A 12,758-nucleotide genomic window follows, 5' to 3' on the forward strand; every position below is an offset into this window, starting at 1 on the left:
TACGAAAATAATTAATTGGTACACCGTTATAAAAAGGGAACTCGTAGAGGTATTCCTGACGTCATAAAGGTGGATTGATTGCTTTGAAGAGAAAGGCAATCCTCCAATAAGACGAGGAATTCAATTGAAGTTATCTCTCATTTCATTGCTTGATTGATGCTTTCAGACAAGGAAGAGTCGATAAAATAAAATGTGCTTATCAGTGCGTTGCAGTGTGAATAACAAGTGAAAGAGCGGCTTTGTTATACTATATATTACAAAACGATTTATTCAAATCTTTACGGCATCTGACTCCCTGATTTTCATCTTTTTCTAGTAATTATTAAAAGAAGTTTATTTCACCTTTTAACCCACTCATGAAAAATTTTATTGAGAATTATTACTGATTATAGCTGCAAATTAAATAGAGCGGAGTGGGAAAATTAGAGTTCTGATCGCAGTCTATGTACTAGATCTCCTTGTGGCCTCTCCTTACCCAGCTTTTACACTAAGTGGCACAGAAGTATTTGGGCGCTAATGTACCCAGAACACACACCTAGACGTTCATGACCTTTGCTAATAGGAGGGGCAGCTGACAAGACTCAGAAGAGGGACCATACCCCGGGGAATGGAATGGTCAAGTTGCAGTTGCTCTACTTATGATAGATCATGTACCCCCATACCTGGGCCCCCCCCCCCCCTTACCCTCTTCATGTCTGTACCCATGCCCTAACACTCTATCTGAGAAACAACTACCCCGGTGGTCTTCAAGACTATAATTCACGGGATTGAAGACATTTAGAGGATTATTATTCGTCGCAACGTGCGACTCGAGCTCACTTTTCATTTTCGTTGCTCTTCAGAGTATTGTCTAGTTTCTCTTTGGTCGAAAGCACAGCTTTGTGGTCCAGGGAGGTTGTTGGTACACATGTCAGCCTCTTGGAGGCATTCGGGAGGTTTTCTATTTCGTTTTGTTATATATTTGAGTTTAAATATAGCATATCCAACTGTAAGAAATTAATTCAGATTTCTTTTCAAATCAACGTTATTTGAATTGGATTTCTAATAATTAGTATTTAAAATAACTTATATTTTGGAAGAGCGTTTTTGATAAAAAAGACAAGTATATGAACATCAATACCCATATTGTAATGTATTCAGACTTTTTTTCTTTTTTCCAATGAAATATATTATTTAGCATATGCGATCATTATTTTCTAAAGAAAGGTAAATCTTATTTTAGTATAGAGAGAGAGAGAGAGAGAGAGAGAGAGAGAGAGAGAGAGAGAGAGAGAGAGAGAGAGAGAGAGAGAGAGAGAGAGAGAGAGAGAGAGAGAGAGAACACAATTCTATTGAAACTACAGAGAGAACTGAGGAAAAAAATAATAAAGCAATTTGAGAAATTTTTTTTATTTTTAATTGTCTAAATAGACATAATACATGTATACATTTAGTTTTCGTTTAAGATTATATCTGGTCTCCGAGCGAAACGAAGTTAGAATTTTTTATTTTCATTACATTTCAATCTTAAACTCAAGGTATATACTGTAAGATGTAAGATTTAGAATCAAGGTGTATACTGTAAGTAGCATGAGATGGCTTGAGAAACTTTCCACTGATAGTATACTAGTTTTCTGTCACAAAAATGTAAATATCCAACCATAAAGGCTTTTAGTTTCACGTATATTTCAACATATTTATATAGACTTGCATATATTTTATTTAGCATATACATAAAGAAATATATATATATATATATATATATATATATATATATATATATATATATATGTATGTATGTATATACACACACGTATATATATATTTATATATATATATATATATATATATATATATATATATGTGTGTGTGTGTGTGTGTGTGTGTGTGTGTGTGTGTGTAAGAATATTGAAGGATGGAAGTTTACTTGAGTTTATGAAAAGCAATATAACGTTGTATGCGCATTGCAATGGTACTGTATATCATAGCACGGTAGGGCAAAATGCTAATTATCTCCTGTTATCGTACTTGTGCTGGGAGTTTATTTGTTCATCAGTAGTGGCGCCTGGTTTACTGATTTTAAATAATAAGTTTAAAAAGACCTCGTGTTGGTAAGTCAACAGTTAGGTGGATGTATGTGTAATCGAAAAAAAAAGATAGATTGACCTTTTTATATATATATATATATATATATATATATATATATATATATATATATATCTATATATGTATATATATGTATATTTACTTATATAATATATATACATATATATATATATATACAGTATATGTGTATATATATATATATATATATATATATATATATATATATATATATATATATATATATATTATATATATGTGTGTGTGTGTATGTCTCTGTCTGTCTGTCTGTCTGATTAAAGGCAAAGAGATATGTTAATAGGGTTTCTTGCTATATATTTTTTTTTACATGTCATAATCTTAAAAAAAATCTATTATAAAATTTATTTTATATATATTTATCTCACTCTCCCCAATAACATTGTAAGACTTGAAGGTCAAGTATAATTATCAACACGAAAATTAATACCCATTATTAATTTTTAGTCAAGTTTACCGAAATAATCTTTGGTGACTCATGAAATTCCTTCAGGATTGTCAATCGATCTATTTCGGACGGGATTTGCGCGTGAATAAGGTTTCTTAAGTAATTTACAATATGTTAGCATTATTATCGTAGCTTACAAAATGCCGTATAACGAAAAAACCTGCACATGCCACGGTTATTGTTATGCCCTCCTTGTTGATACACAAGAATTTTAATGTGATTGAACTATATATGGAGATTTTTTTTTTTTGCGTTAATGTATAAGAAACGGTCATTTTAATTTCTACTGAAATAAATAGATCTACTGAAATAAATAGATCTATTAGTGTTGGAATGATTTAGCAAAGTAAAATAATTTAATGTGAAAATTTTTTCAAACATTTGGTAAATGGTTAATGATGTCAATTTTTTCATCTATTTTGTAATATCTGGTATTTTTTATTTATTTATTATGTATGAAACCCCCCCCCCAAAAAAAAAATATAGGCTATATGTTTGTAAGTCGGATTTTACTTTTACTCGGATGAATATTAAAAAAAAAGATAGTGTTAATGTTAACCTTAAGAACGATGAATGGATTTATTCAAACTGATAATGTATATATTTTGATATAAAAAAAATGCTACTCTTGATATATGAAGAGTTTGACATTAACATATGTTATAAAAACTGGTTTTTCTTGTGGACACTTACCGATAAGTACCTCAATGAACGAGAAGTTCGTGGCAAAGCCTACTATTTTTTCTCTATGTTAACAATTATGTGTAGTTTGAATTGACATATTCAGTAAATCAATCAAACTTTTATATAGACATAAAATTTTAATGGACACTGCATTTTACATGGTTTAAACATATTCAACTTACTTTTTCGATATCTTCATTTGAACGATGTTTTTAATAGCAATAGAGAATTTTGATGGAAAAAGGGAGATATGTAATTTTATTTCTAATAAACACTTTGTTGTGGCCAAAAATGTTACGGGAGGATATATCTATTATTTTCATTTTGATCTGATTGTTTCCAAATAGAATGTAGGCTACTGCAATCACTATTACGTACCCTTAAGATCCTGTAGTATCGTATAGGAATGAAATTTTTATTAGTTATTTCTTTTTTTTTTGGGGGGGGGGGGAATAATCCGTAAAATTATTCTGTGGTGTTTATGTTCATAAACATTTATTTTGGTTTATTTCATACGTGGGAAATTTGCAAAATATCTCCGGTCTTTTGAAGTAATGTCCTATTTTTATATATATTTGGGGCTATCTTTATAGGCATTAAATAAGTTGCATATTTGCAAAAGAAATATTAATCATGTTTAGTACAGCAGAATCAATGCGCTAAGATTACCTGAAAGAAATTAAGTAATTATACGAATATAAATTATGTACAACCCATATACTAAGGTCAAATAAACCTGTATTGCTGAAGAACATAATTAACTGGACTTTTATAAATAAAGTGTCTAATGTAATATTCTATATGTTTTAAATTTTATTATGTTCCAGAAATCCATATCCTTATAGATCCTTTCGTAAATATCCATACTTGCTATCAGCATTTAAAAGAAAAGTGTGAAGAAGTTGATGAGAGAGAGAGAGAGAGAGAGAGAGAGAGAGAGAGAGAGAGAGAGAGAGAGAGAGAGAGAGAGAGAGAGAGAGAGAGAGAGAGGGGGGGGGTATTGCCTACGCATTAGATGAAAGTAAATTTTTTTTATGTTCCTACTTAAGCATGGTGTGCAAGTGAGTTCTAGGGTTCTGCCCCTTAAAGGTAAGTTAGTTTTTTCTTTAATTTCCAGCCTGAATTTCTGCTTGTAGTAATAAGTATACTGTATGCATATAAAGAGCAAGAAGAAGTGGAGAAAGTCGAGTCATTAGAGCTCTTAAAATATGCATATAACGGGTACAATCATTATTGGGTCAAGAAAAATGGACTTGGGCTCGATATTCCACCTTAAAAGACTTTGTTAGAAATCACGAGACTATTTTTTTTTCCGCCACCTCATGTATAGGGAAAATGCTTTTATATGTACAGTATGCTACAAAAGTGGTGTAAATTCTATATTTATGTGAAGAGAAGCCTCGTTCTTAAGTCGCCACTTAGTATTGAATCTTATATTTCACTTTATAAACGTATGTATGTTTGCAGAAAATTATGTCGCTTATGTAGAATCTTGTATTGAATCGTAAAAACCAAAATTACTCGAGGCTAAAATAATGTTTCAGTGTTATGATAAAATACGTTAATGTAGCATGAACCCCAAAGTTCACCGTGACTCTCGTGAGTCGTGAAACCATCAGTTGGGTTACAGGGAAACGGGGAAAGTTAAGCACAGCATAGTGTAATGATAAAAATTGATGCATGTAGGATATGAATTCAAAGTTAATACTTTTTTCACTTGTTTTTTTCGGTATAAATCAAATGTAGGTAAGGATTATGATTTTGATACAGTAAATTATTACACTTTTCACTTTTGTAGTTGAGCGTATAAAGCAAATGTTAGTAAGGATCATGATTTTGATACTTACAATAAATGATTCCACTTTTCACTTTTGTAGTTGTGTTTATGAAGCAAATGTTAATAAGGATCAAGATTTTCATTCCTTCAATAAATTATTACAAGTCATAGCATATGCTATAGCCAAGGTTACATAGGTCTTGTCTCTTAAGGGGTTTCTTCAGCTTGGAAATAAAAACCCAAGTGGAGAGTGATCTTTGTTATTTGAAATATAATTACTTCTACCTTTTTGTAGTTTTACTTTTATGCTAGGAATGGAAAATCACAATCAGGTCAGATGCTATCAGCCCCACCCATTGTGTGCAGATTCTACTAAATGACAACAGGAACGAGTTATAAGAATGAAAATATGGCTTTGGAGTCTAGACATATGCAGTTGATTTTATAACTTGATATAGCTTAAAACATCTTTCAGATAGTAGCAATATTTTGCTTGTCAGATCTTTGTAATTTATTAAGGGTGTCTATCAGACCATAAGGTAGGATTTGTGAAATTTATCCACAATCTTAGTGTTTATGCTCCCATCTTTATGCTCTTCATAGGCGTATAGGCTTAATAAGGATGATATAATCGAAAAGCGCAAAGTACACATGGGCTACGGGTAAGGCGAGGCAAAGCCAGCTAAGCCATTTGACCATGGACAGGTATTCTTAAAAATCAGTTATTATAAAGGGTATAGTGGTACCCAACCGGGACCCAGCATTTAAAGAATTCTTAAGAAATATAGATTGTAACCAAGATTCACCAAAATCTTTATACATCTATTATGAGAACTGCTTAACATTATGTTAGCTGATAATTGTACAAAATTTTCTTTTTCTATTTTATTTAAATTTTTTTTTAATAAATGTAATTATAAGAAAAAAATAGTTATGTAAGCATTCTACAAAACTACTCTTAATGACATGTGGAGTTCATGGATTTTGATAAAGGCACACTTGACATGGATCGCTGGTTTTTCCTGCCCACAGAAGAAAAGATGTAACAAAGAGTAACGTAATGTAAAATTTATCAACTAAAGAATCATACCTCATTCACGCCTGCTTTTTGTGGTAACTAAACATTGATGTATTGAGACAAAAATTGTTGTGCATGTGTCAACTGAACTTTAAAACATCCCTACCTCACAAATAATGCATGATGACCATAATGTAGGCACCCCTTATTGAGGAGGCCTTTTTAGTTTTAAAAATCTTTGGATAAACATGAATACCACAGCTAAATTATACTGCATAACTGCTAAAGTGACCATAGATTATAGAATAAACTATTACCAACCACAATAAAATGAGTTCGGACTCTTACCCCTACTGGTAGCAGGTAAGACAGATGTACAGTAGTTGTTGTGGGGGCGGGGGGGCCCACCCTATCTTAACATTTAATAATTCAAGGGCAAAAGACACCAATGTCAGTTTCAATTCTGATTAGCAATGTAACAATTTTTTTCCCTCTGTTGACCTCATTAATGTTAGAAGATGTTGATGAAAGTATTTAACAAGAATACTGACATTAGGTAGCAGATTAGTGAGATTCAGCCGTAAATTACTTCGTTCTTCCGGGCACAGTCTGTTACTCTCTTTTGTTTAGATTGTGTTTCTATTACGGAAATCAACTTCAAGTATGTATGAACATGGGAAAGCAAGTAAAAATTGGCTCAATCTTTGCACAAAGCTGAGAATATTTAGCAAAATTGTTCTCATTAATCCCAAATTTACGGAAACCTTTTCTTCTGAAAGAAGCACTTGCTTTCAGGTCCAAAGCTATGCTAATGAATTCCTCCTTCAGGTGTAAGACAATGTCTCCAATCCTTATTTCAATGTCAGATGGGGTTAGGTTCCCTTCTCGCACTTGAAGCTTTCAATTACATTCTCCCGATGAGTCATGCAAATTTCTAGACTCGCATAAAAAGGCTTTCACTTTTTATCTGTTGTATTAAAATACTAAAAGTCTCATGTCAGTAAAGCTTTAAAGAAGCTGGGGCGGCCTTGTAATCCAAGTAAAATTGACCTTCCTGAATTATGTAACATCTTTACCGTGCAGACTGTCTCAGTAAATTTAAAATAGAAGTCTTCCAAATAGAACAGGGAATGTTTTCAACTCTACTCTCATAGAGGAGTCTACATTTGCCCGGAACTGAATAGTTGTGTCATATGAGTGCAACAAGTGTTTGCAAGCTATAACCTTTAGACAGCCTCCTTACATCAGTGTGCAGGAGTAATTGCATAATTTTACAGTACATGGTATCATTCTCTTCGCACAGTAATGCAAACAGTTGTGAGTCAAGTGTACAGTATGTGCCTTGATATTTGTTATGCTCCGTTGCAGACTTTTAAGACATCATAGAGTCCATCACTGAGTATCTTTGCTACAAGATGTTGCCTGTGCAGTACACAGTATTAGGGTCTGTACATCAGGCAACCCCCCCTTTTTTTAAGTAGGCTCACAAATCCTAAGTGTCGACCCACCATCACCTGGTAGTTTAGTAGCTACAAAGAGGTGTATTATGCTTTTCAATATACTGATGCATGCAATGTAAAATGTGTTATCATTTGCATCATCTGTGAAATATTTTCCCCCCCAAAAAAGATGAAAAATAATCAATGCCCTTTTGACTTTGTAATTCTCCAAATAAGTCATGAGAAGATTGGAGATGCCAGAAGTTGACCCATGAAGTTGTAGAGATAACTTAATATCCCGAAGTGCCGATACCAAGTTTTTATTTCTACATCCTCTGCCATTTTACCAGTTCTTCCTTGCACTTTACTGTTACTTCATGACAAGGAATCTTTCTTCATAATAGTTTCTATAACTTCTTCAATGGCTTAGCTTAGCTTGTGATTTCATCACATAGTGTCCGCCTATCTTTTGTTTTCATCATGAGGAAGATGATGTATTAGGTTTCAAACTTCCTTCAGTATCAGTATTGACTGGTGCTTTGGCGAAAAAAGTTGTGCTATTTGAGTAACTTATGAATATTTATTTATGTGTCCTGAAATAGTAAAAATCTTTTTTTTTAATCAGAGTGAACCCTTTCAAGGTGGTCTTTTATCTTTGTAAGTTTATTTGCACCATTACTGAAAATCTTTTCACACTAGAGACATAATGGCTTAGTGTCTTTGGTTTGCGAAGTAATGAATCCATATTTCAAATATTCATGAGGGTATTGTCTGCATTTCCTCTTAGCAGTAACAACAGCCATTATAATCACAATTGGATACGTTCGCACGCTCAGTATGGGGCATACATAGGAATACATCCTACTGGAAGGCACAATTATGGGGAAGTGGTTGGTTGAAGCTAGTCAAGCTAAGTTGAAAATTCTGATATTTGTCGTTGAAAAAAATAATTGATATATTTTCTTATTCAAGAAATTTATATATGCTTTAAAAAAAATTTAATGAGGTCTGATAGTCATATTTTTACACATAATCAAAGAGAATTTTAAATTGGAGGTTTCATGGTTTCATTGATCCTGTACACCTCAATATATATATATATATATATATATATATATATATATATATTTATATATGTATATATGTATATATAAATATATATATATATATATATATATATATATATATATATATATATATATATATATGTATATATTTATATAATTAGCTTTTCTCTCTCGGAAACGATATTTTATGACTTACTTATTGGTTAGATAACTTGTAAACATTACAAGAGGTTAATTGCTTTAGCGTGACCATATTTGAGTTCTGCAATTGGTAATAAGAAAAAAATATATATTATCCAAATGTAAGATTGTGATAAAAGAATAAAAATTGCAATAACGTATTGAACAGCGTGTCTTGCGTGCACTCAAAACTTGTTTTTCTTCAGCCTAGAGTTTACCTGTAGTGAACTAAATTTGAATCTTAAAAATGCAGAGAAACTATTTTGTATGAATAGAGAGATTATCTTCTTGTCATTTATTCCTATTGTTCATCTCAGCATCCGAAAATTACCTCTGCCCTAAACGTTATATTTTAAAGCGCTATTGCGAGAAAACATTTCATAAAAGCACACTTGCTTATTAACTCCTACATATATGGAATTGGCTGGTAATGTACACGAGTTTCATTATTACTCCGCGTATATAGCGTCTGCTCAAGAAAGTAACACCGTTTAGGAGCCCTGTTTATTAAGGAAAATAGAAAAGTAGCGACTGAAACAAATTATAAGTGAAGCGTTGAACTGGGAAGGCTGTTCTCTTACTAATGGGTTATTTGGTGAACACGGTGCTAATGGCCTGTGTTTCCAACTGAAGGGACGTTTACCTTATTGAGTTTTCTTGCCGTAGGCTGCAAGGCAATTTGTGCCGTATTATTAAGGGTTGCAGCTATATGATTACCATTCAGAAAGATAGTACGTTTTCCGGCGATAACTGCTAAGTGATGGTAAGTCGCAGCATGTATGAAAGGGTGAGGGATTGCAGACTAATAAGAAATCTATAGATAATGATAGTGTGAAAATGGTAGATATGGTCTGGCTATTCCAGTAGTTAGAACTAGAGAGGGATAAGAAAGATTCTGTTGGAATGCAACAGTTTATAGTGTTATTTGTATTCTTGGGCAGAGTTGATCCGTAAAAAAGGTGTGATATAAACTTTATTGTACGAAGTAACAGTTATATAAATAAAAGAACAAGCGAATACATGCACACACGCATATGCAGACACACACACACACACACACATATATATATATATATATATATATATATATATATGTATGTATGTATATCCGTACAAATCGGAGAAGTTCTTTTCCATATATATATATATATATATATATATATATATATATATATATATATATGTATATATATATACAGTATATATTTATTTATATACTATTACTACCTAATCTACAAGCATAGTTGGAAAAGTAGGATGCTATAAGGCCAGGGGGCTCCAATAGGGAAAATAGCCCAGTGAGGAAAGGAAATAAAGGAGACAGATACAATAGTGTACCTGAATGTACCCTCAAGCAAGAGAACTCTAACCCAGTACAGTGGAAGACCATGGTACAGAGGCTATGACACTACACAAGGATTTGATTATATATATATATATATATATATATATATATATATATATACATATTTATATATGTATAGATAGATAGATAGATAAATAGATAGATAAATAGATAGATAAATAGCCAGGCACGTTGTTCTTTATTTTGTAGGGGAAGATATACTGTATGTTGTATGCATGTATGATCAATCCTGCTAATCCTATTTAATTTTCAATGTTAATTATATGTAGAATCTTGTAGTATAATGGTAGCCAATTCAAAATTTTCATTAATATTAGAAACCTCGTGGTAGTGATGTGTTATGGCTGATTTTTGTAGGCTCTGGCTTTGCAAAGATGAACCAATTTTACTATTGACTTTTGGGCTCTGATTAACATTTTAAAAGAGTAGCCTACATACTCTAGATGGTATCCATCTCTTTGAGATTCCTGAGTCATCTCCCCTCTGTAATAAAGAAAAAGAGTCTGGTTATATCTATCTATATCTATTTGTATAATATGTATAATGTAATGTGTTTATGCATATAAATGTATATATACAGTGTATATTATATATATATATATATATATATATAAATATTTATATATATATATATATATATAAATATATATATATATATATGTATATATGTATATATATATATATATATATATATATATATATATATATGAATATACATGTGATAGATAGATCGATAGATGCTTAAAAGAGTACGTCTTCGTTGAGTGGTACAGCGGTGGGCCACTGCCGCCTCTATATATTGAGACGGTAATGGGTGGGCCCACTTGTGAGAGATTTGGCATTTGGTTTCGACCTGCCACATACAAGTCCTCCCAGAAGTATTACGTTGGAACCATAGTCTACCGGAGTTAAAGTAAGGTTTTTGCTACACTTTTTATTCAGTTGAATTTAACTGAAATTAAGGGGTTATTGCAATATATATCAGATACATGGGAGATAAAATTTCTTGATTGCATCACTCATATTGATAAATTTTCTTTCATTAATTTCTTTTAGATAATCTTGTTTTTATTATTCAATTTCTATGCAGATACAATTTGTGGGAATGAACACAAATAAAATCAATATAATCTTGGATATCATTGTTTGCTGTCATGTAGAACTGAGTTTACCAACTCTTCTAGTGCCTTGTGGACCCCAGTTGAAAGTTTGGTGAGCTAATCTCTCTTGGGGATTGCGCAGAGCATGCCCAAACCATCTACATATACCCCTCACCATGATCTCATCCACATATGGCACTCGAGTAATCTCTCTTATAGTTTCATTTCTTGTACTGTTATTTAACTCCCAATATTCTTCTGAGGGCTTTGTTCTCAATTCTAGAAAATCTGTTGGATATGGTTTCATTGTTATGACTAAATTTATATATGGCCTGATTTTTATATGTAATTTCAAGCAATTGGATTTCCAAATTTTGCTCAACCTTGCCATTGTCTGATTTTCTTTTTTTCAATGTTTCATTAAACTCCACTTCTAAATTCCCTGTATAAGAGATCTCAGTTTCTAAATATTTGAATGATTCCACATCATTAATCCTTTCTTCAATGCTATTTCATCTTCCATTGCATATTCCGTTTTTATCATTTCTGTTTTTCTTCTATTTATCTTGAGCCCAACCTCGTGTGATATTTCATGCATTCTGGTAAAGAAGCTTTGCAAGTCCTGTGGTGATTTGTTAATAAGGAGAGCGTCATCAACATACTCCAAGTGCGCCAATTTCCTGTTACCAATCCACTCCAATCCTTCTCCACCATCCCCAACTGTTTTATGCATCATGAGGAGGATAAACAACATAGGTGACAACACATTCTCTTGCAGTGCTCCACTGTTCACTGGAAATTAATTTGATAGGACTCCATTAACATTAACTTTGCAGCCAAAATCATCTCAGCAGTTATTCCATCCTAACCAGGGACTTTCCACCATTTGAGGCTTGAGTTGAGGATGGAAGGTTCATCCTTGCCAAGATTCTTGAACATGATGTGTGGTAGTGGTATTTTTAGCATTACTTCAGAAGGAAGTGTTCTAAAAGTTATTTAACTTTTAAACTGGCATCTTTGTTTTTATGGTTTTAATTGAAATTTCCATTTTTCTTTAATTTACGATATCGGCATCAATGACCTTAGATGTCAGGATGCCAGAAAACCTCAAATCAATCAATCAATCATTCTTGAGTTTATAAGGTTTGAGAATTTCTTTTTGCATCAAAATTAAGCTCCAAGACCCGAGCTTGCCTTTTTGGCAGATTTTTGTTATGTAACCTTCCACATTACTCTCCATTAGAATAAGGTAATAATGTTTATACAAAGTTTATATAGACGCGCGTACGTGCACACACACATACATGTATATATATATATATAAATATATATATGTGTGTGTGTGTGTTGTTTGTGTGTGTATGTGTATGTGTATGTATATATATTTATATATGTGCAGCCGTTCTTATTCTACTGCAGGACAAAGGCGTCAGACACGTCTAACCATGTCTGGGGTTGGCCATTTCATCTCCACGCTGGCCATTAGCTGATCATGGTGATACTCAAACACTTTCACCACGTTGCATTGTGGAGATATACAGGGTGGCCAGGATCCCAT

The sequence above is a fragment of the Palaemon carinicauda genome, chromosome 39 (genome assembly GCF_036898095.1).
Source record: "Palaemon carinicauda isolate YSFRI2023 chromosome 39, ASM3689809v2, whole genome shotgun sequence".
Taxonomy (NCBI): Eukaryota; Metazoa; Arthropoda; class Malacostraca; order Decapoda; family Palaemonidae; genus Palaemon; species Palaemon carinicauda.